Genomic DNA, 21,984 nt, shown 5'->3' on the forward strand with positions numbered 1-21,984 from the left:
GGGCAGAGTAAAGATTTGAAAAATGGAACCACTTCTAAACTGGTGACAGAGCTATAAATAGCCGGGAAGCTATCAACAGAATTCCCGGCTCTGCAAACTGCTGTAAGAAAGGGGGGAAGTAAGGTCCTTTAAACAAAGATTGCTGCCTGGCTGCCAATCTGAAAAGACCAGGCAATAAAGTCTGAGCCTATCCCAGAGCGATGACAGACTGGCCGTGAGGAGTTCCCACCGTGGGCAGACAGGACAGGTGGGTGGTGGTGTTCACTCTGGCCTCTTCAGCTGGCGCTCAGACACTTTTGTTCCTCAGCCAACTGTGATATAAGAGTGGGGGCTTTCAAACATGTTGGATCATTCCAAAGTAAGAAATTAGTCTACTTTATGGTCCAGCATGTACCTGTATATAGAAAACCATCTAGGGGCGCCTGGGTGGCTCAGTCGGTTAAGCGTCCGACTTCGGCTCAGGTCACGATCTCGCGGTATGGGAGTTCGAGCCCCGCGTCGGGCTCTGTGTTGACAGCTCAGAGCCTGGAGCCTGTTTCAGATTCTGTGTCTCCCTCTCTCTCTGACCCTCCCCCATTCATGCTCTGTCTCTCTCTGTCTCAAAAATAAATAAACGTTAAAAAAAAAAAAAAAAAAAAGAAAACCATCTAAATAACTGAAATAGAAGTTTAATAAACTGATGTGTATTTCCTATATTCAGTATATGCCATGAATATACTGTTCTGCATTTTATGAAATTATTTTTAATTTATAGATACATTAAAACCTTGGATTGCGAGTAACTTGTTCTGTGAGTGTTCTGCAAGACAAGCAAACATTTCTAATAAATTTTAATTTGATAAACGAGCGATGTCTTGCCATACGAGTAGTATGTGATGCTGAATGTCACATGCTCACAACTGAGCCAATGGATCTTCTCTCTCTCTCTCACTCTCGCTTTCTCTCTGCAGGATTGTGGGTGATCATCTCCCATGCTTGGATCCTCGGTCTCAGGCCACAGTGTTTGGCAGAAATCAGTAGTTTTTCAGAACATTGGAAGGTGCCCACCACTGGCACTAGTGTATTTTTGTCACTTCAAAGCACCTGTGGACAGTCCTTTGCTTTCCATAGGGTCTGCTTTTCCACAGACCCTTTCCTCTGCTGCTTTATTGCCACTTACATTAAATACAGTATATGACAATAGTTTATTAATGCTGTACTGTAGTCAACATCCGTGTGAGCGTATACAATGGCCCCCATGCAGAAAAAGGTTGAAAAGGCAGTAAGAAGGAGATGATTACGGTGCAAGTTAAGAAGGAAATCATGGAGAAGTACGAACGAGGTATGCACGTGGCCGAAATTGTGGGGTTTTATAAGTCTACGTCTGCATTTCGTCTGCAGACGGAGGGGAGAAAAAGATGGAGGAACCCCTCACTTCAGAGGAGATTAGGGAGATGTGTAAAATGTGAGGAACAGTGTAAAATTTTGTAGAAAGGCACCACCGCATAAGGCTGTCGCAGTGCGAGCGATGAATCTGTTTAACGCCAATGTCACATTTCCGCAAACTCCTCCAAAGGAGGCAAAAGCAGGCTCGTTGGATAGGGTCCTTGTTAAAGCTGCATCAAGAAAAGAGCTGAAATCAAGAAAAGAAAAGGATTCCACTGAGCCAACAGAGAGCAGCGATTCTCTTAGTGACAGTGAAAGTCCTGCACAACAACCCTCCTCTCTCTTGTCTCCCTCACACCAGCCACGAAGGTTTTCAAAGGCAAGTGCAGGTTAACTTATTTTTCTTTATATTTTTTATTTTCTTTATTATTTTGTATTATATTACAGTATAGTAATCATTTTTATATGAGTATTTTTGGGTTGTGGAAGGAGTCATCTGAGTTTTGATTATTTTTTATGGGGAAATTTGCTTTGATATACAAGTACTTTAGATTACAAGCATGTTTCTGGAATGAATTATGCTTGCAAATCAAGGTTTTACTGTAATCTACAATATTTATAAAGTAGGTAAAACCGAAAGTATATTATCTATTATTTATGTGGATATACATAATACAGGTATTTTCTACATAGCTGTTAATCATAATTCATCAATGCTCTGTTTGAAAAACAGGAAGTTGTAGTCGACCCTTCCAGAGGAGGAGAAAGGTCTCATGGGAGCACGTGGTTTCTCATCTTCCAAGGGACGCCTGCTGCATTGCCTGAATTCAGCAGTAAATGTGCAGTTTGTGCAGAGTTTATAATTTATGCTAATTATTCTGTGTTCTTTTTGTCGTTGTTCATTATGTGTTCTCAGCTCTTCTTCCAGTATTTTACAGTATTTGTAATCTTGGGGGTTTTTCAGTGAAAACTAGGAAGCAGGCAATCATATGCCATCATAAGTTAGCACCCTGCAGTAGGATTAGCAAACTTGTAAATGTATTTCAGTCTTTTCAAGGTTAAACATGTTTATTGATAAATCCAAATATTTTTTGTGTCTCTGTGAAAATTAAAAAGCCAGGAGTATAGGCACTTATGTTTAGCATTTAATGTTTATGTTATTTGGAAATGGTTTGGGTATTCAATAAATATCCATCATTTAGTTTAACTTAGTATAAAATTTGGTCTTATTAACATTTATTAACATTATTTGCTTTCAGCAAATACACTCGGGATTAGGCACTAAACAGCTAACCATCATCTTCTCTTGTTGACAAATTTTGTATTATAAAGATAGTATGGATTTATTTGATTAGTAACCCAGGTAGAAAAAGCTGTTTCTCTGCATTATATTTAATGTTGAACTCTAAAGACAGGCCTATTATTCTTAAACCAACAAGTTTAAATTAGTGTTTATCAGAGATTCAGATCCTATGAACTGAAAAAAACATTTAGGTTCACTGCTATATTTTTGGGACTATATTTGACTTATATAAACACTTAATTTTCTTTAAGACCATTAAATAGAGGTCCTGACAACTTAATTTTGGCAATACCAATTCCAAGGTCGACTAGAAAGTAGTGAGCTAGCCCAGTGGGCTCTGTGGGGTACCCACTCCTGTTTGCTCACAGGCCTTTGAGTTGCTGGGGATCTTCTCTGGATCTACTTCTCCGACATCCTTTAATATAAACCTTAAAGATACAACAGGCAATTATTTTACTAGCAAAATGAATTTATTTGGGAATAACAGAGGCACTGTAATTCGGGACAGGCAAATTATGGCAAGCCATAGGCAAGTCTGAAGAGACAAAGGGAAGGTCAGATTTCATTAGGTTTTTATGTTATTATTAAAAAAAAATTTTTTTTAACGTTTATTTATTTTTGAGACAGGGACAGACACAACATGGACAGGGGAGGGTCAGAGAGAGGGAGACACAGAATCCAAAGCAGGCTCCAGGCTCTGAGCTGTCAGCACAGAGCCCGACACGGGGCTAGAACTCACGGACCGCAAGATCATGACCTGAGCCAAGGTCGGCCACTTAACCGACTGAGCCACCCAGGCGCCCCGTTTTTATATTATTTTTAATGTTTATTTGATTTTTGAGAAAGAGAGACAGAGTGTGAGGGGGCAGGGGCAGAGAGAGGAGACAGAATCCTAGGCAGGCTCCAGGCTCTGAGCTGTCAGCACAAAGCCTGATGTGCGGCTCTGCCTCACGAACCATGAGATCATGACCTGAGCTGAAATCAAGAGTTAGACGATTAACCAACTGAGCCACCCAGGCGCCCCAGGTTTGATTAGGTTTTAGGAGGAAACTGGGGAGGATTGCTTGAACACAAGTTCACTGAAGAAGCTTAGATCATGACAGTTTTTCATTGGCTGCAAATGGTGGATAGTGCATTATTGCTGGGGCTCTGAGAGATTTTCCTTTTTCTTAAAATCCTATGATAAAAGTGCCCTCCCTTTTCAAGAACTGGCTGCCTGGGTGGCTAGGTCTGTTGAGCATCTGACTCTTGATTTCGCCTCAGGTCATGATCTCACGGTTGGTGAGCTCCAGTTCAGGGTTGTCCCCTTCACACTAAACCTGTGGTCGTCCCCGGTTACCTCAGGCTGGCTCAAGTGTTTTGAACTGGACATGCCTCGGCAGCACAGTTTAGGGTAGCCAGGAAATGAAATAAGCAAGAGTTGGGAAAGGCTAGGTCTCAGAAGGAGAATGATGGGGGTCCATAGCATTTGCCTAATTCCAACACTTAACCTACACAAATGTGTTTATTCCCTCTGAAGGCAAAGCTGGGGGAATCTGCATTTTGTTGCCTGGGACTGGGCTGGGCAGGCCGACTGACCAGGGTATATTCCAACAAGAGATACCTGGGAGCTTTAATTACTGGTAAGTCTGGGACCCCAGCAGGCAGCCAGTCTAAATGGAGACTGACTGTGGCCAGTTGAAAGCTGACCCCTCAGAAAGATATTCAGGGTGGGCTTTCTACCCCCTGGAGATATTAATGGTATTTGGGAATGGCCTGAGTTTCACAGACCTGCAGGGTCCTCGTAGCCAAGGGCTGGCTGAAAAATTGCAGTCTGTACATGGGTGAATCCACAGGTTAGGGTAGCCAGAGACCTGGAACAGGGCAAGTGTCAGGACAGGCTGGGTCATGGGTGGGACTACTGTAGGTCCAAAGGTATCTGCCTACTCCCAAGCCCAAATCTCCACAAATGAACATGGAGGGGCCAAGGGTAGGTGACTGTAAATGGACCACATTGGCAAGTTGATTGTTTTGAATTAAAAGTACTTAAGAAACAGCCCAGGCAAGACAACTCCCTAACCTTCCTTCTTTGTTTCCAGAAAGCAGGAAATAAATCTCCCATGTGAAATGCACCCTCCCTGTACCAAGAAGTAAGGAGTCATCCTTGTCACCAGAGATAACAGAATTCAGAGCCAAGAAAGCTATAGAAACCCATCTTGTTACTTTTACTAATTTACTTCCCCAGCCCAAATTCTGTTAGATTTCCTTACTAACTGAAGCTCCCAAACATTCATTTTCTTTGTCATGTTAATTCCTCACAGATTGTTCCTTTGTCTAAAAAGTGGAAAAGCTGGGGCACCTGGGTGGTTTAGTCAATTGGGCGATTGGGTGTCTGACTTTGGCTCAGGTCATGATCTCCCAGTCCGTGAGTTTGAGCCCCACGTCGGGCTCTGTGCTGACAGCTCAGAGCCTGGAGCCTGCTTCAGATTCTGGGTCTCCCTCTGTATCTGCCCCTTCCACCCACCCCTCTTTCTCTTTCTTTCTCAGAAATAAACATAAAAACATTTTTTAGTAAAAAATAATAATAATAAGTGAAAAAGCTGCTTGCCTCTTGTTCTCAAATTTAGCATTCAGCCTCCATTCACACATAGTTAAATTTTGTGGTTTTGTCTTCTATTAATCTGTTTCATATCACTTAAATTCTCAAACCAGCTAAGGGAACCTTGATAAGTAGAGGTAAATTTTTCCTCCCCAGCAGTTGGAATAGACAATAGGACAAACTTTACTGGCTGGATGCTGCTACACCTGAGAAGTCTTACAATCTCAGACAAAAGCTGGCAGAAGGTAATAATCCCCACCCTGTTAGCACCCCGTCTACTCCCAGCTCTCTACCTGTAGGTCTAATAGAAGCAAGAATGGTGAGAGGTGTTTTCACACTAAATTTATACTAGTAAAAGAAAATAACTGTGGAACCAGTTCCTTGGGCTTAGCGACACTAGTAAATTCGATAGAGTACTCTTGGCTTGACTGATCCTGTTCTACCTAGAGATGGTCACATTTTCTTTGCCATTGTCTTCAGTGTCATTTCTCATGAAAAGGAATTAACCACATGGGAAGAACGCAGGCATAGGCCCTATTGACCTGTTTATGGAGCTCGCCTCACAAACTGGTAAGTTCACAGTTCACATCAGGCTGGACTCCATATAGCATTTTACCACATGTCCTTTATGTGAGGTTTTTCCTTTTATCTATTTACATGTCCTGTGAGCTTGGCCTTGCAAACCATAAAATATTCTCTCTGGGGTCTACCATCTGGAGAATACACTGGCTCGAGTGCACCCTGGTGGCCAGGAAAGTACACGGACTACGGGTCAAGTACATGTAGTTGCAAGCAACACACTCTATCCAGCCGTGCCAGCTCTTAGGGATTTGTCATAAAAGATCCTAGACCAAAAGAAAAATAATCTCTTAACCGTGATTATTAGAGCTGGAAAAGTCTTATCTCATGAGCTGGTGTTGGTGTTGCAGGAGTCACAGATTAAAACTGGATGCACCTCATACTCTCTTGGGAGAAAACAGACACTGTTCTCTAGAAGCGAACCTGACCACATGTTCACTGAAGACTGAAAAGACTAAACTTTTCATACTACTTTGGTAAGAAATTTTGGAAAATGAGGGCTACAAAGCATACCTCCAAGATGCCATCTTCCGATCATTGTCTAGGCCAAAAAATGGCCGGGGTGGAAGCATGAAGTCTACCATGGGGACGCCCCATCTGCCTAGTCGGTCACTATGACTGAATCACACCCTGAGGAGTGGCCAAGGGTCCCAGATGTTGTCTCCTATTGGAGGCTAGTCCCACCAGGCATCCAGGCTATCCTGGCAAGGCAATCCACACTAGTGCACCTCTGTCTAGCTGCTGAGGGAAGGGCGGCAAGCCGGCAGGTGTCTTTTGCCACCCACCCAGGGCAGATGCCACCCCAGGGCTTCTCCACACACCCGCCAGCGTCCAGGTCCCGGGCTCCCCTGAACCTGCCTGGCCTGAGCAAGTGCTGCACGCACCGCACCGCGGCAGCCCCCTTCGGGCACCTGGACCCCCGGGGCAGCTCCCAGAGCACCTGCATAGCCTCTTGCCAGACAAAAGCTGCCCCTCAAGTTCTTGCCACCGCCATGGCCACAGCTGTCAGCGGGCCCCGGTCGGCCTCCATGGGAACTGGCTCCCTCCCCCATAGGGGTCCTGGCGCCCAGAGCAACCAAGGCCCCCGGGGGCTCCTGCTGCGGGAAGCCCAGGCCACTCACCCAGGCCCCCCGCTCTCCCAAGGTAGTCGTCTTTCCTCCAGCCTGGCCTTCAGGGGCAATACAGGCGCCCTGGGGTCAAACACGGGTTGGAATCGGGCAGAATCCCGCTTCCCCGCGGAGGCCTGGCTCCTGGCACCCTGGCCTCGCCCTACGGCGGCCCTGTCCCGGGTCCAGGGCTCCCTGGCCCCCGTGACCTGCCTCCGAGCGCCAGTGCAGTGCCCCGGCCACACGTGGCGCGCCGGCCTCGGGCGGCAGGGGGCGCGCCAGGCCTCCGAACAAGGGGCCAGTCAGGAGGCGTGTGGCGCGGCAGGGGGCGCACGGCTCCAACCAGCTCGCTTGGACTCGGGGTGCAGGGAGGCCACGGCGGCCAACGCTTTGCGCGGCCGAGGCGGCACGATGACATGGACAACAGGCAGTTTCCATTTGGCTTGGCCGACCGCTGGGGTCCCAGGTGTGTGCTATTCCAGGGCCCCTTCCGCCCCTTCCCCCGCCCGCAGCCCCCAGCCCCCAGCCCCCAGCCGCCAGCGGGAAGGGAGCCCGGGCTCTCCCGGCTCCGCCCTGGGCGCGAGTTGGGGGCGGGGGGGGGGGGCGTTGGGGACGGGGACGACGTGTGCCCCGCTGAACTGTCGCGCTTGGACTCAGGCACGTGACTGGTTCCAGCAACAGCCCGCTCCCGTGACCGGGTCTGCCCGCATCCCTGCCCTGTGCCAGGTCTCTGGCTCCCCTGAACCGTGCCCGCGGGCCCGTCGGTAAGGCAGCACTCACCCCATCAGCCTGCTCGGGCCAGCGGGGAACGTCCGGGCCATCGGAGCTCGGGTGGGTCCACAACCGGCCTCATCGCCCTCAGAGACGTGGCAGCCTCCCTGCCCCCAAGTCTTGCGGGGGTGGCAGCTTCACATGGGCCGCGGGCACACCCCATCCTCCTAGGCTGTCTGACCGGGTCCCACGCTGACCGGTCGCCCAGGGGCCAGGTGTCGTCTCTGGACGGAGGCTTGCCCTGCCATCCACCCAAGCCTCCTGCCATCCACCCATTTTTATCTTGGCAAGGCATTCCATACTCCTCCATCTGTCGACTGCAGGGTGAAAGGGTGTTTGTGTGGTTAGTATTTGTAATTAGTAAGTTGTTTAATTTCCTGGTTGTTTTCTGGTTAGTTATCCTCTCCAAACTTTGGTAGGTTGTCTCATGGCTTTGGTGTCCTCATATTTCAAGCTCATCCTTGGCAATAAATGCATTCCTTTTCTTTAGGGTTCTTTGATTCTGGGTTAACTTGTGACGTTAATGCAAAAGGCATATGTGAGATGGAGTGAAGTTCATACCTGGCAATATACCTCCTTCCTGATATTTTGAGTTGCTTTATTTTATTTATTTATTTATTTATTTATTTATTTATTTATTTATTCATTTATTAATGTTTACTTTTGAGAGAGAAGAGAGACAAGTAGGGGAGGGGTAGAGAGTGAGGGAGACAGAATCTGAAGCAGGCTCCAGGCTCTGAGCTGTCAGCACAGAGTCCGACGAGGGGCTTGAACTCACGAACCATGAGACACGACCTGAGCTGAAGTCCCACACTTAACTGAGCCACCCAGGCGCCCCTTGAGTTGCTTTATATTGATCACAGCCATTATGGTGTGAGGAAGTCCATGCCCATGTACATGTCATTTCTGTAAGCCCTGGTTCAGGGCCGTTTAATAGCCGACATCAATCATCAGACTTGAAGTACCCAGTTCAACTGTTTTCTAAACCCGGACTTCTTGTTACCCTCAGTTTTCAAGACTTCCCATCTCAGGTGCTAGATATCATGAAGAGAGAAGCTGTTTTTGGTTTGTTGTTTCTGGTTTTCTGACATACTGATAGGAAAATGAACATTTTTTATGTCACTATGTTTGAGGTGGGTCATAAAGCAATGTAGCAGTTGGAGGCAATATTGACTGGCTGATTTGCTCATTTGATGCCTATTTGACCCTGGCCTTGCTCAGATTGTTTTTGTGGCCTGGTCCCTCTTTAGACAGCTATTTTGACACCTGTATGAACAGGAATTTTCCTCAGGGGAGGAAATTCCTCTCTTATTCCCCCTGCTCCTAGACTTTGATAAAGCATATTTAATTTTAGTTTTTGAGTCTAATAAGCTTCTACTTACAGTGTAGATTAATAATCCATTCCTCTGGTTGAGAAATGACCAAAGCACACAGGAAACCAGGAATGGCAATGAAAGAAAAGGTAGCAACGTCGTATTTATATTAAGTCTTGCAAACAAACTGCCACCTGGACATCTTCCCTGACATTTGTACATATCTCGGGACTGATACCTAGAGAGTGGTTATGCTCCTACTTCACTGAGTCACAATTTGTCAGAGAATCTGTGTCATGTTGGATTCTCCCAAACAGACCCTGAGACTAGGATTTGGGTCTAAATAGTTTATTTGGAAGGCGATCCTAAAAAAAGCATTGCAAGAGAGTCCAAGAAAGGAGGAAAGCCTACAGAGAATACGATGATGATCAGATTTGCAGGGGGTACTGGTGCTGTGCACAATGGAGGTCTGTCTTGCTGGGGACCCGCCTCAGAAGTGTCCCATCAAGAGTCTGGGAAGCTCAGATATTTATGCACTAACTCCTTCTCCTTAGTAGTTGAAGTTTGCCTGGGGTCACGGACTCCCTGGAACTTCTGGCCTGCCCCCAACACAGGCCCACACACAGTCTAGCAATCAGAGAATGCCCAGGCAGCAAGTCCCAGGTGCTGTGGTGGGACCCTCTCAGTTTATCTTTTACTTTCAATTCTGTCAATTCCAGTTGCAGCCCATTGCATTACTATTTTATATCTAACTGTTCCATTTTTAGCCAGTGGGAGACCCTCAAGTTGACCTCTGGGTGTGTTTGATGAGATTCCATTAACATTTGATATCTTCCTCCTTTTCTAGCAAATCTACCAGTCTCAGGGTCATCTGGTACCCTTTCTGCCTCGGGTATGGAATCAGCCATTTGTCAAGAAGCCCTGATACCTTTGAGTGGGAAATGGCCTTTAGAGACTAAAATTCAGACATGAAGGCCACTGCTACTAGACCTTTTCAGCAAATAGAGCTTGAAAAAACTGCTTTTTAGAAAGAAACAAAAGAAATAATGAGTTACTGACATTTCCTATTTAAATGTAAGATTACAGGGCTGCCTGGGTGGCTCAGTTGGTTGCGCATAGGACTCTTGATTTTGGCTTCACTCATGATCCCAGGGTCACGGCTTGGAACCCTGCATCAAGCCCCACGTCACTGGGCTCCCCGATGAGAATGGACCCTGCTTAAGATCCTCTCTCTCCTGTTCTCTCTCTGCCCCTCCCCCACTCACACAAGGGCACATGCATGTGCTCCCTCTAAAAAAATTTTTTTAAATGTAAGATTATAGGGTTTTTCCATTATTTCTTTGATTTTATCTCCTTCTCATGCCCTCCTAGTTTTGTCTGCTCCCCACCCTAATTTTGGTTGTATACACCCAAGACCTAAACCCCTTGTGGGTTCCGATCTCTTCTCTACCTCCCTCATCTTACTTTCCCATCCAAGCACCTTCCAGCTCTGAAAGGAGGAGTCTGATATTTCCCCCATTTGAACTAACATAGTGGAAATGAGATGGACTTGTGGGGACATGGTGAAAATCTTCCCACCTAAGAACAGCTCAAGGTCATGTGAGCCATTAGATTCCTTAACACCAACCGTTTCCAGGCAAACACTCCCCCCCCCCCCCCCCCCCCCCCCCCGTCTTCTTAGGAAGTTACTCCTGACAGAAATACCTCCCCAAGGAAATCACAAAGTAATTAAATGAATATGGTAGTTAAGAGCATATCACCAGAGATTCCATCTCCAGATAGTCTCCTGCGACAAAGCTGAGTGTTTTTCCATTCTTTCTTTTTTTAAAAAAAATCGGATCCAGATTAAATTATGTTCCGTGGCAACTTGCGTCAATAGAGTTGCCATGGTTACAGGTGAACCTGAAAGTGGGCTGTGACAGCCTGGGCTCTGAGTTCCCTGAGGTGCATGTCTTAAAGATGCATCCATTTGTCTTCTTGTCTTGGCGAGAAACACAAGGAGAATTGACGAAATTTCCTAGCAAGGTGTAGCCTATGGACAGATGCAGGTCAAGGAAAGGTGGAGCCATGGGCTTCTTCAAGTAAATGTTTCCCTCCATCAGCCAGAGTAGTGTCCCAGGACACATCACACCATTTCCCCATGCCTTCATCTGCCCATGAATGAGGGATGAGGAATCGGGGAGAATCACCATGTGCTTACAACTCTCCAAATGGAGAAACCAAGAGTTACTGCCAGGAATTCTCCTTAGAAGAAAGGTAAGAAATAACATCTCCCTTCATTGGCAGTGCTGCCCAACAGAAATAGAACGCAAGCCACCAATGGGAGCCATACATGTAATTTTACATTTTCTAGCAGCTGCATTTTAAAGGGGTGAAAGGAAAAAAAAAAACGAAAAATAAAAGGTTAAAAGCAACAGGTGAACTTAATTTTAGTGATTTATATCTAAACACAATATGTCCAACATACCATTTCAACACGTAACTAATATAAGTATTAATGAGACATGGGGCGCCTGGGTGGCTCGGTCGGTTAAGCGGCCGACTTCGGCTCAGGTCATGATCTCGCGGTCCGTGAGTTCGAGCCCCGCGTCGGGCTCTGTGCTGACCGCTCAGAGTCTGGAGCCTGCTTTGGATTCCGTGTCTCCCTCTCTCTCTGCCCCTCCCCTGTTCATGCTCTGTCTCTGTCTCAAAAATAAATAAATGTTAAAAAATTTTTTAATGAGACATTTTACATTCTTTTTCATGCTAAATCTTTGAATTCTGGTGTGTACTTTGTACTTCAAGCACTTCAAATTCAGATGCTACGTGCTTATCGGACATACTTGATCTGTATTGAGATGTCATAAAATTTACAGTTGAGATTGTTGAGTCACATGCTCAAGTGAATCCAAACATGCTTAAAAGTTTTTCAATAACAAATTGGGTATGTTTAGGTCTTAAATTTAAGTGAAGTAAAATTAAATAAAATAAAAAATCTGGCTCCTCAGACTCACTAGACACATTTCACATGCTCAGTAGCCACATGTGGCTGGTGACTGCAGGGACCTAAGACTGAAACTCAAAGTGTGCCCCTCAGACCACCAGCATTGTATCATGTGGGAGTTTATTAGAAATGTAGGTTCTTGGGCTCTGCTCACAGAGCCGCTGATTCAAAATCTGCATACTAAGAAGATCCCAGGTGATTCCTGCTAGAGGAATGAAGCCTGAAACTCTTTGTTTTAAATGTTTATTTATTATTTTTAGAGGGAGAAAGAGAGAGAGCAGGAAAGGGGCAGAGAGAGAGGGAGACAGAGGCTCTGAAGCAGGCTCTGTGCTGTCAGTGCGGAACCTGACGTGGGGCTCGAACTCACGAACTGTGAGATCATGGCCTGAGCTGAAGTTGGATGCTTAACTGACTGAACCACCCAGGCGCCCCTTGTTTATTTTTTCTGAATGTTTATTTATTTTGGTGGGGGAGGGGCAGAAAGAGATGGAAAGAGAGAATCCCAAGCAGGCTCCATGCTGTGAGCATAGAGACGGACACGGGGCTCGATTTCATAAGCCATGAGATCATGACCTGAGCCGAAATCAAGAGTTGGACTGAGCCACCCAGGTGCCCCTCTTTGTTTGGTTTTTAAGGCTCTTTAAGAGCTGACCCCTGCTGCCCCAGACCTCAGGGATCCCATTCTGTCATCAGCTCCCATGACCAGAGTTTCCACTGGGGTTGTATGGCTTCCTGCAAAGGGAAGGTGACAGCTGGGGTGTCCTTTAATTGGCTGTTCACATCAGGGGTGCTTATCTTGTCACAATGTTACAACGCCCTCAGATCTTTGTGGTTATACCATTCCCACAAGACGAAAGCATTTGAAAAATGTGCTAACCATGTCTGGGGTCTTAAGATGTGTCATTTTCCAGGCCTTATTAGCCAAATCCAATTCCATCTAGCTTGAACCTCAATTTTCTGACCCATAAAATAAGGGGGTTAGACTACATCACTGCTAAAGTTTCTTTACCCTCTATAAAATAAACAATTTCTCTATGGCCTGAGAATGACCAATGGGCTCCCTTTACTGGCATATTAGAGTCACCCCAGTGGAATCCAATACATTAAGTAAAAACATGTACCCATGGAAACAAAGAAAATCACGGGCTTATTGAAAATAGAACATTTCAATTTAAAACTGTCTGCATTCATCTTTAAGGCACTTAAAGGAAAACGGTTTGGGCCAAGGCTCATGAGCCAGCAACCTCAGTGATTCCTGTGAGAATTGCTGTCATTTCCCGAAGACTCTTCTTACCAAGACACTCGTGACACTGTTGGCGAGTGAGAAGGCGGTTACAAAACAGTGTGTACAGCATGACTTCACTTTGCACGCTGGTGTACCCACACCGGGAAAGCAATTTGGAAAGTGATACAGCAAAAGGCCAACGCTGGTGCTCTCTGGCTGGTGAAATTAAGGGTAATTTAAGTTGCGTTGTTGTAGCTTACAGTGGTTTTCAGTTTGCCCGCAGTGAACATGTTATTGCTTCAGTAAATATGAAAAGTTTCTCAAAGAAACTTTTATTTCCAGACTTGCACATCCCAAGGAGTATAAGCCGTGTGGACAGGAGATGGTGTCACAGGCACCACTTGTCACAGTAGAGCTCCAGCGTAAGCAGATTGGGTTTCCCGGGGACCCGTGTCCAAGGTATTGTTGACCGCCCACCCCTCCACCAACTGCATCCGAAGTCCTCAGTTTGAAGCCTTTCTTTCTTTAAAATCTAGGCCTTCAGTGCTATAAATTTCCCTCTGAGTATTATGGTAGTGGCATCTACGAAATTTGGTGTGTTGAGATTTTGTTTTCATTCAGTTAATATTTTCTGTTTTCCTCTGTGATCCTTGGAGTTATTTGGAAGTATGTTAGTTTCCAAAAATTTGGGGACTTTCTAGGTATGTTTCCATCACTGATTTCTGGTTTAATTCCAGTGTGGTCAGAGAACCCACTTTTAATTGGAATCCTCTTAAGTTTACTGAGTCTTGTGTTATGGACCAGAACATTGTCTGTCTGGGTAAATGTTCCATGTGCACTTGGGAAAGTGAATATGCTACTATAGTTGGGTAGTATATTTGATAAATATCAATTAGGTCAGGTTTGTAGGGTTATTCAAGTCTTCTGTATCTTTACTGATTTTCTGTCCGCTTGTCTTATTAATTATTCAGACAGAGGTTTTAGATCTCTCAGCCCTGTGTGAGCTCTGGGCACTCTCCCCTCAATCCTCTCAGGTGGTTCTTCCTTTGGTCTTTGAGAGATTCCTCATACACGGATCAATACTCAACTGAAAACTCCAGGGGGCCCCTATGCAGAGCTCTAGAACCCTCTCTCTGTGTGTTTGAGATCATTCCTTTCTAGTACTCTGTCCTTGGGACTCTAGATGCTCTGGCTTCCCAAGACTCCTGGCCCTGTCTTCTTGACTCTGCTCTCTGCCCGATTTCCATCTTCTTGCACCATGGGCTAGAAGCTCTTCTCTCTGCAGTAAGCTGGGATCATTGTAAACTCTGTGACGTTTGTTGACTCTCTCTCAGGGATCACTATGCTTTACTGACTTATGTTCAATGTCTTAAAAACCCTTATTCCGTATGCTCTGGCTGATTGTATTTCAGGCTGGAGAATCAACCAGGTTCCTGTTACTCTGTTTTGGCTGGAGCAGAAGTGCCACCATCAACCCTTCTTCTACTCTTTCCCACTCTGACCCATTCTCTGCCTAACAGCTATCTTTTCTTCTTAAAAAAACAAAATCTTTTAAAACTTTTAATCATATCACTTCCTAGCATAACAATCTTCAATGGCTTCCATTGCTCTTAGAAACCAAAACCTTGAGCACAGCTTACACAGAACTTCACACCGCTTCATGCTTACCTCTTTAATCCTATTTAGCCCCAAATCACCCTCTTGCTCTCTGATCTCCAACTGCACGACTAAGGTCCCTGGTGTCCCAGGGCATTTGCACATGCTATTTCTTCTGCCTGAAATCCTCTTCCGATATCTTCCCCACCCCTACTTAGGTAACTTTCACATCTACCTCAAAGAAAGCCCTCCATGATTCCTCAAACTAGAGTATGTTTTCCTGCCATCATCTCCCAGAGCTCTCAGTTCTTTTTCTTCACCTCACCTGTTCAATGATTGTTATTATATACTGGCATGCTTCTTTAATTAACATTGGACTTCTCTGCTAGATTTTAAGCTCCAGAAGCTCACAAATAGTATCTGTTATTCTCCATTGAAGTTATAGTATCTGGCACAGGGATCCACACAGAATGATGAACTGATGGTGGATAAAGGAGGGAAAATACAGCAGATGCTGTGATGCCTAACCACATCCCCCTAGCCTTCCCTAATTCCTTTGTACAATGAAGGCTTCCTAGGGAAAGTACCTGAGATTCTCCATCTGAGAGCTTGCCCACATGTGTGGGGCAGAAGATGAGACTCTTAGAAACAGCTCCTGCCAAAAGGGATAAGAGCTGGAGGGTGAAATCCTCCCTTCCTCCCCAACTTGTGGAAGATAACTCTGCTGAGTATTCTATATAGTCCCCAGAGTTCTCCAGTGGGACTGAGCCACTGTTTCCCAGTTCACCCTATATTGGCTTCCTTCCCTTCCCTGTTTTACTTTTCCACTCCTTGGTGGGAGCTTCCTGGGACCACCTCTGAAATAATCTGTTTGCCCTCACATTCTTGTTTTGGGGAAACCCAACTTAAGAGAATGATACAATAAATGGAAGTCACAGATGGGTGAGAGGTCCCTGTAGGTGTGGATAATCTGAACAGTGTTTATGCGCCATCTAGTGTGTTAATCAGGCTTTGGAGGCCTGGAATTGGGGAAGGAATGTGGAGGAAGCTCTACGTGCAAACCTTCATAGGGCAGATGTGGAAAATGAGCAGCCTGTATTGGACTTCCTTCCCTGCCCTGGGGAAGGAATGACTTTTCTGCTCTAACAAGCTATTTTTGGTTTAAGAATCTCCTCCCTCAGAAAGAGAGAGAGAAAGAGAGAGAGAGAGAGAGAATAAGAGTTTTTTGTGTTTTCTTTTTTTTCAACGTTTATTTATTTTTGGGACAGAGAGAGACAGAGCATGAGCGGGGGAGGGGCAGAGAGAGAGGGAGACACAGAATCGGAAACAGGCTCCAGGCTCTGAGCCATCAGCCCAGAGCCTGACGCGGGGCTCGAACTCACGGACCGCGAGATCGTGACCTGGCTGAAGTTGGACGCTTAACCGACTGCGCCACCCAGGCACCCCAAGAGTTTTAATGATAAAGAACAAACTGAGGGTTGATGGAGGGAGGTGGGTGGGGGATGGGCTCGATGGGGGATGGGTATCAGGAGGGCACTTGTTGTGATGAGCACTGTGTGTTGTATGGAAGTGATGAATCACTGCATTCTACTCCAGAAACCAATATTGCACTGTATGTTAACTAACTAGAAATTGAATAAAAATAATTTGAAAAAGAAACTTCTCCCTCATCTTCAGGAATAATCTTCCTCTCCTGAACTGGTGAATCTTAATGTGCCAGTGAGATCATCTGCTCTTTAGGTCACATCGCCCAAATCAGCCTTATTACTATTGCTGCTTTTACAAAATATCTCTTTCACAAGTCAGGATCAAAGAACCAAATATAGGCCATAGCCAGTTCTAGAGCATAGCTTCCTCCCACACCCCTCAAAGTCAGGCCAAGGGCTGGCAATTTTTCCTGTGAATTAGGGAAGGGGTGATGACAATATGATGAGAGCAGGACAAACAGGGGATGTCTGTTTCCTCTAGAATCATCTAGAATGTCTGTCAGATGATGGCCTCCATCCAGCTTGGCTATGAACCGGGTAGATTCAATCAGACAAGAAGAGCTTTTCCAAAATAAAGGAAGCAAAGCCAGCAGGCTTTCAGTCTTGTCTTTGATGATGTAATTTGGCCCAAATGCCTTCTCTGAGGTTATGTAGTCTGAAAATATACGTTGAAGATCTCCCAAGATACTGATAAATACCTGCAATGATGTACTGCACAGTGTCTGCTGATGCAAGGAAGCTATTGAAAAGCAGTGTCTCCTGTGTGAAGTGGAAGCCCAGAGCTTCCCCTTGACTTGAGTGGGGAGATTGCTAGCAGTGGGCACTGCTGTTCTACACAGCATCTGGGGGAAAGTCAGCGGGCCCGCAGCCGGGCCTCTGCAAACTAATGCCCCAACCATCAGCTTATTCTCTTGCTAGACTTCCCATGTGGTACACAGCAGATTGTTCAGGCTGTTAGAAAAAACAGAGTCTCATTGGGCAACTAGACAACTAGGCATTCACTAGTATCTTCCAAGCTCATCCAGGCATCGTGCAAGGCAGGGGCATCACCCATCTCGCTGACTCTCAGAGGGCCACCTGGATGTGGGGCATTCTCCAGCCATGCCACCTCTGGCCAAGAGACTAAACATCGGTGAAGGCTCATGGAGATACACAGCAGAAACCAAGTCAGGGATGACAGACAACCCTGGAGTCCTGTGAAGGGCTGGCTTGTTCAGAGGTTTCAACAGGTATAGCTGTACTAAGTGAAGACACTCTGGGAGGAGTGGGATGGACCACAGGGGGAAAATAAATGTAAAGGTCAACACTTTCATTAATGGATCCTACGCCCATCCCGCGTTTTCGCCTGCTCTCCTTAAGTGCCTTGAGTTGCAACTTCTCCCTAATCTTGAGGGGTCAGCTGGAAGGTGCCGTCTTACTGGTTAGTAGTTAACATGTATTAAACACTTACTCCATGACACATATTGTGCTAATAGCTTCACAGCCTTATTCTGCTTCATTTTCATACTGCCATGTAATTGGGTAGGAAAAACGGTCTTAAAAATCTGGCAGTAGAATTCCCCTCATGAAAGGGACTGTCTTTTGAAAAACAACTGCGAGAGGTGCTTGGGGGAGGGGGTGGCAGGTACCAAAGACATCTCGCCAACATCTCATTCAGTATCACTCTAACCCCTTCCTCCTATGTTGTCCGCAGGAGATGGAGAACTACAAACTCCATATCCCACACTCTTTGCAGCTAGGGATCCACGTGGGACCTGGCCTCCATCAAGCAGGCACACCCTATAGAACTTGCAAGAAGGAAGAGAACTCCATCAGGTAGCACCCCTGCATGGGGCAATGGTGGCAGAGGAGTGGTTCTCTGTGGCTGGCAGGGGCAGTGGTAGCTTCTGTGTCACGGCGGGGCAGCATGATCCTGGAGGCGGGGAGGCAGCAGTCCCCCTGGCAGTTCAGTTCTCAGACACCGCGGTGTGGGCATTGTTCCTAGGATCCCAGTTCAGAGTCTGCTCCTTCATCATCCCGGTGAATCTGTGAGTCAGCTAATATCCCTTAATAAATCCCATTCTGCCTAAGCCAACCAGAGGGATTTCATAGTCTGCAACTAAGAATCTTTCTTTTTTAAGGTTTTTATTTTAATTTCAGTTAGTTAATATACAGTGTTATATTAGTTTCAGGTGTACAGACAGTGATTCGACAATTCCATACATCACCTGGTGCTCATCACAAGTGCCTTCCTTAATCCCTGACCTATTTCGCCCATATTCTGTTCAAGGCATTGTTCCTGCATTCTGTTGGAGTCTTTCTAAATGTTCCCAGCCTTTCTCGGCAGAACTTTCCAGGTCATGACTCTGCTAGGGACAAGCCGGGACTCGCTGGCCATACCTACTCAGTCCTGCCTCATTTTTATCCCCCGTGCTCAGCACAGTGCCTGGCACAGATACAGTATTTGGACAGTGTCTGTGGTACGAACGTGCTAGGGAAGTGGGGAGGGCAGCAAGTTCTTTTGCGTAAATGGAGTGGACCCAGAACAACCTCATAGTGTTGTCCCGAGACCGCCAGGGGAAAGGCCCCCAGATTCCAGTCTGACAGAACCATCTGTGTTGGAATTTCACTTGGCTCTGCGTCTTTCAAGTTGTTGAAATTCCTCACCATAACACATGCCAAAAGATTTCCAAAGCATCCCTGCTTCCACCCTCAGCTGAAAAAGACCCCAGAGCCAGGATCTAGGAAAGGTGGGGAGAGAAGTCAGAGTGGGTTCTGTTTGAGAGACAGATAGAAAGGAAAGGTGGAAAGATGTCCCAGGTGATGGTTCCCTCCCCCTATCTGCTGAGGCCTTCCGTGTTTTCACGGGGGGAGAGGAGGGCGAGGGAGGCACCAATAATTTTCAGTATATATGTTCCCTGCCACTAATGCATAGCACAGTATAAACGTAATCTTCACCAGGATGACTCTCAAATGAAAGTCTCCATCCTAAAGTGGCTATTTGAACAGGCGGGGCTATAAAAATGACCATTCCTGTCCTTCTGTCTTTCCTTCCCGCTCTATCTATAATATCACACTTTGAACCCCTCTTATCCAAATGCCTTATTAATTTAGAGAAGATACAAAGCTGTAGTTAGATGATAACTCAGGCCGTATTCCTCCTTATAGATGGAGCCGTTCCCATACAGATCTCCAACAATCCTTTCCAGGGGTCTCTTCAGGTTTTCACTTAGAAGGAGTCTTTGGTAAATGGAGCCACCAGGGAAGCCCTTTGCTTTGAGCTATTAGTTCTGTGACTTTATAGTAGGGCAGGGGCCCTTCAAGACTCAGCCCAAGTTTCTGGAGGGCTGGGCAGCCCTCATTCACGAAATGCCAATTTAGTGCCACTGGCTGCCCTTCTGAGTCAGGAGCATGACACTAAGGGACCTCAAAGTGTCTGAGAATCTATCATAAAGCAGACAATTCCCAATTCCCAACAGGCAGACCCAGAAAACTTCCATCACTGCTGCCCCTACACCTCTCTGGGTCTCAGCTTTTTCCTCTGAAGATGAAGAGTGGATTCGGCTGTCTTTCAAAGTCTTGGGTGTTAACAGCCATATGCTGAGCCTTGCCTCCCCTGCAACCTCTACCCGGGAAAGTACAAAAGGAACATAGTTATTTAGAGACTGAAGCAACCCTCTTTGGTCTCAGAGATGATCTGTCTACCTCTCACTCTATTGAGTGGTTATTTTGGGGCACTGCAGGGAAACACCTTTTCTCCCTATGCTATTCTCCCTACTTTTGTTCTCTGGCTTTAAAGACACCACCCACACCCACCTACTCCTTGGGAATCTGATGGGTCACAGTCTGACATTGACGGAGACACTGCACTCAGACACTGCATTTCCATGAATTCTCTCCTGCTGCAAGTAACAGCTTGTAGTGTGTAAGCATATGCACGGATGTGAGAACACATCTCCAGGGTTAATTCCTAGCAGGGGGATTTCTGAGTCAAGAGGTAAATTGCATTTAAATTGTTAAACTTTGAGGGGCACCTGAGTGGCTCAGTTGGTTAAGCATCTGACTCTTCATCTTGATCTCATGGTTGTAAGATCTTGTGCTCAGGTCTTGATCTCATGGTTGTGAGTTCGACCCTGGTTTGGGCTCCATGCTGGATGTGAAGCCTACTTAAAGAAAAAAACAGTTTAAATTTTGATAGCTATATCTGAATTGTCCTTCAAAAAGGCTGCACTTCATGGCAGAGGGTGACAGTAATGTACCCAATATTCAGGATTCCCTTCCTCCCTTAATAATAAAAAAGCTTCATTTCTGCAACTGCCTTGCAGATAGGGATGGCCAATAAGATGCAAGCAGAAGTTTTGAAATTTCCTTTTCCTCCACTTCCTACATGGGTCTCTGTTGTGTGGCAAGAGCTGTGGCAGCCTTCTTGTGATCTTGAGGATGAAAGCCATGCACTAAAGATAGGGGGAAGCAAGAAGGCCAGCTAAGTCTGGGTCCTTGAAAGCCCTCTTAGAGGGCTCTGGGCTATTTCTCAGACACAAGCACACAAAGTCCTAACTGATCTAAGCTGCCTCAGGCAGCCCTCTGACGCCAACAGCTCCACACAGTTCTTCATTCACACTGGTTCACATTCTCACCTATGGTGTATGACGCACCTTTTCCCTCATATCCTCACAAGCATTAGGTGTTATGATGTACCCTATGTTTTTTAGCAATTATTTTTCACTGAGGTATAATTGACATACAGCATTTCATGTGTACAACATGATTTGTATGTGTTTCATGTACCAGTGATACAAACATGATTTGATATTTGTATATATTGTGAAATAATCACCACAATAATTCTAGTTAATGCCCATCACTATGCATAGCTACAGAATTTTTTTCCTGTGATGAGAACTTTTAAGATCTGCTCTCTTAGCAACTTCCAATATGTGATACAGTATTATTAACCGTAGCTGTCATGCTGTACATTACATCCCCGTGACTTATTTATTTTATAACTGGAAGTTTGCACCTTTTGACTCCCTTCACCCATTTTGCCCACTCCCTACTTCCAGCCTCTGGCAGCCACCAATCCGTTCTCTTTATTTATGATTTTTTTTTTTAAGATTCCACATATATGTAAGCTCATACAGTATTTGTCTTTCTCTGGCTTATTTTACTTAGCCAATGTATTCTATTTTTGACCATCAAAGTTTCCAGTGAAATTATCCTCCAAGAAATTCAAGATGTGAGGCTGGAGAGAGTAACTTACTGAGTTGAGGGATTTAGAAGCGGCTGTATTCAAGGGGTGGCTGCATCTGTTTGAGCAAGTGAACCACCAGAGAGAGACAGGAAACTGACTCAGGACAGCCCTGTAGGGTGTGGGGAGGCCAGTTAATGGCATCCTCAGTCATGTATTTCCCATTTATGTAGACTAAATGGGCAGTTTTTTCAATATAACTTGAGCATTTGCCACTAAGGCAAAAAGGATGTGTCTTGCTTTCTTCTCACATTTAGAATAAAATCTTCTTCCACAAACCTGCGCAGGCAGGACAAGTCAAATAACAGTCACTGGCAGGAGCAAATGGAATAGAAGAGTGTTGAGGAAGAGGGAAAAGACTATGGAGTTTCCTCAAAAAACTAAAAATAGAAGTACCCTATGACCCAGCAATTGCACTACTAGGTATTTATCCAAGGGATACGTGTGTGCT

General features: G+C 45.7%; 1 protein-coding gene across 14 annotated transcripts in view; it reads left to right on the forward strand.

Annotated features, from left to right (window-relative positions):
• The first annotated feature begins 7,633 nt into the window (after positions 1–7,633).
• The window catches only part of POMGNT2 (protein O-linked mannose N-acetylglucosaminyltransferase 2 (beta 1,4-)), a 74,054-nt gene continuing 59,703 nt past the window's right edge, over positions 7,634–21,984 (forward strand). For 12 of the 14 annotated variants that reach the window (XR_006701092.1, XR_006701091.1, XR_006701088.1 and 9 more), the window contains exons 1-4: positions 7,634–7,762; positions 11,118–11,271; positions 13,566–13,645; positions 18,000–18,121. The gene's annotated coding sequence lies outside the window, so the exon portion shown is untranslated. Of the gene's footprint in view, positions 7,763–11,117; positions 11,272–13,565; positions 13,646–17,999; positions 18,122–18,290; positions 18,381–19,453; positions 21,192–21,984 lie in introns of those variants that run through there. The other 2 variants (XR_006701093.1, XR_006701094.1) reach the window with 2 other exon arrangements.

Source organism: Leopardus geoffroyi, chromosome C2, assembly GCF_018350155.1.
Source record: "Leopardus geoffroyi isolate Oge1 chromosome C2, O.geoffroyi_Oge1_pat1.0, whole genome shotgun sequence".
Taxonomy (NCBI): Eukaryota; Metazoa; Chordata; class Mammalia; order Carnivora; family Felidae; genus Leopardus; species Leopardus geoffroyi.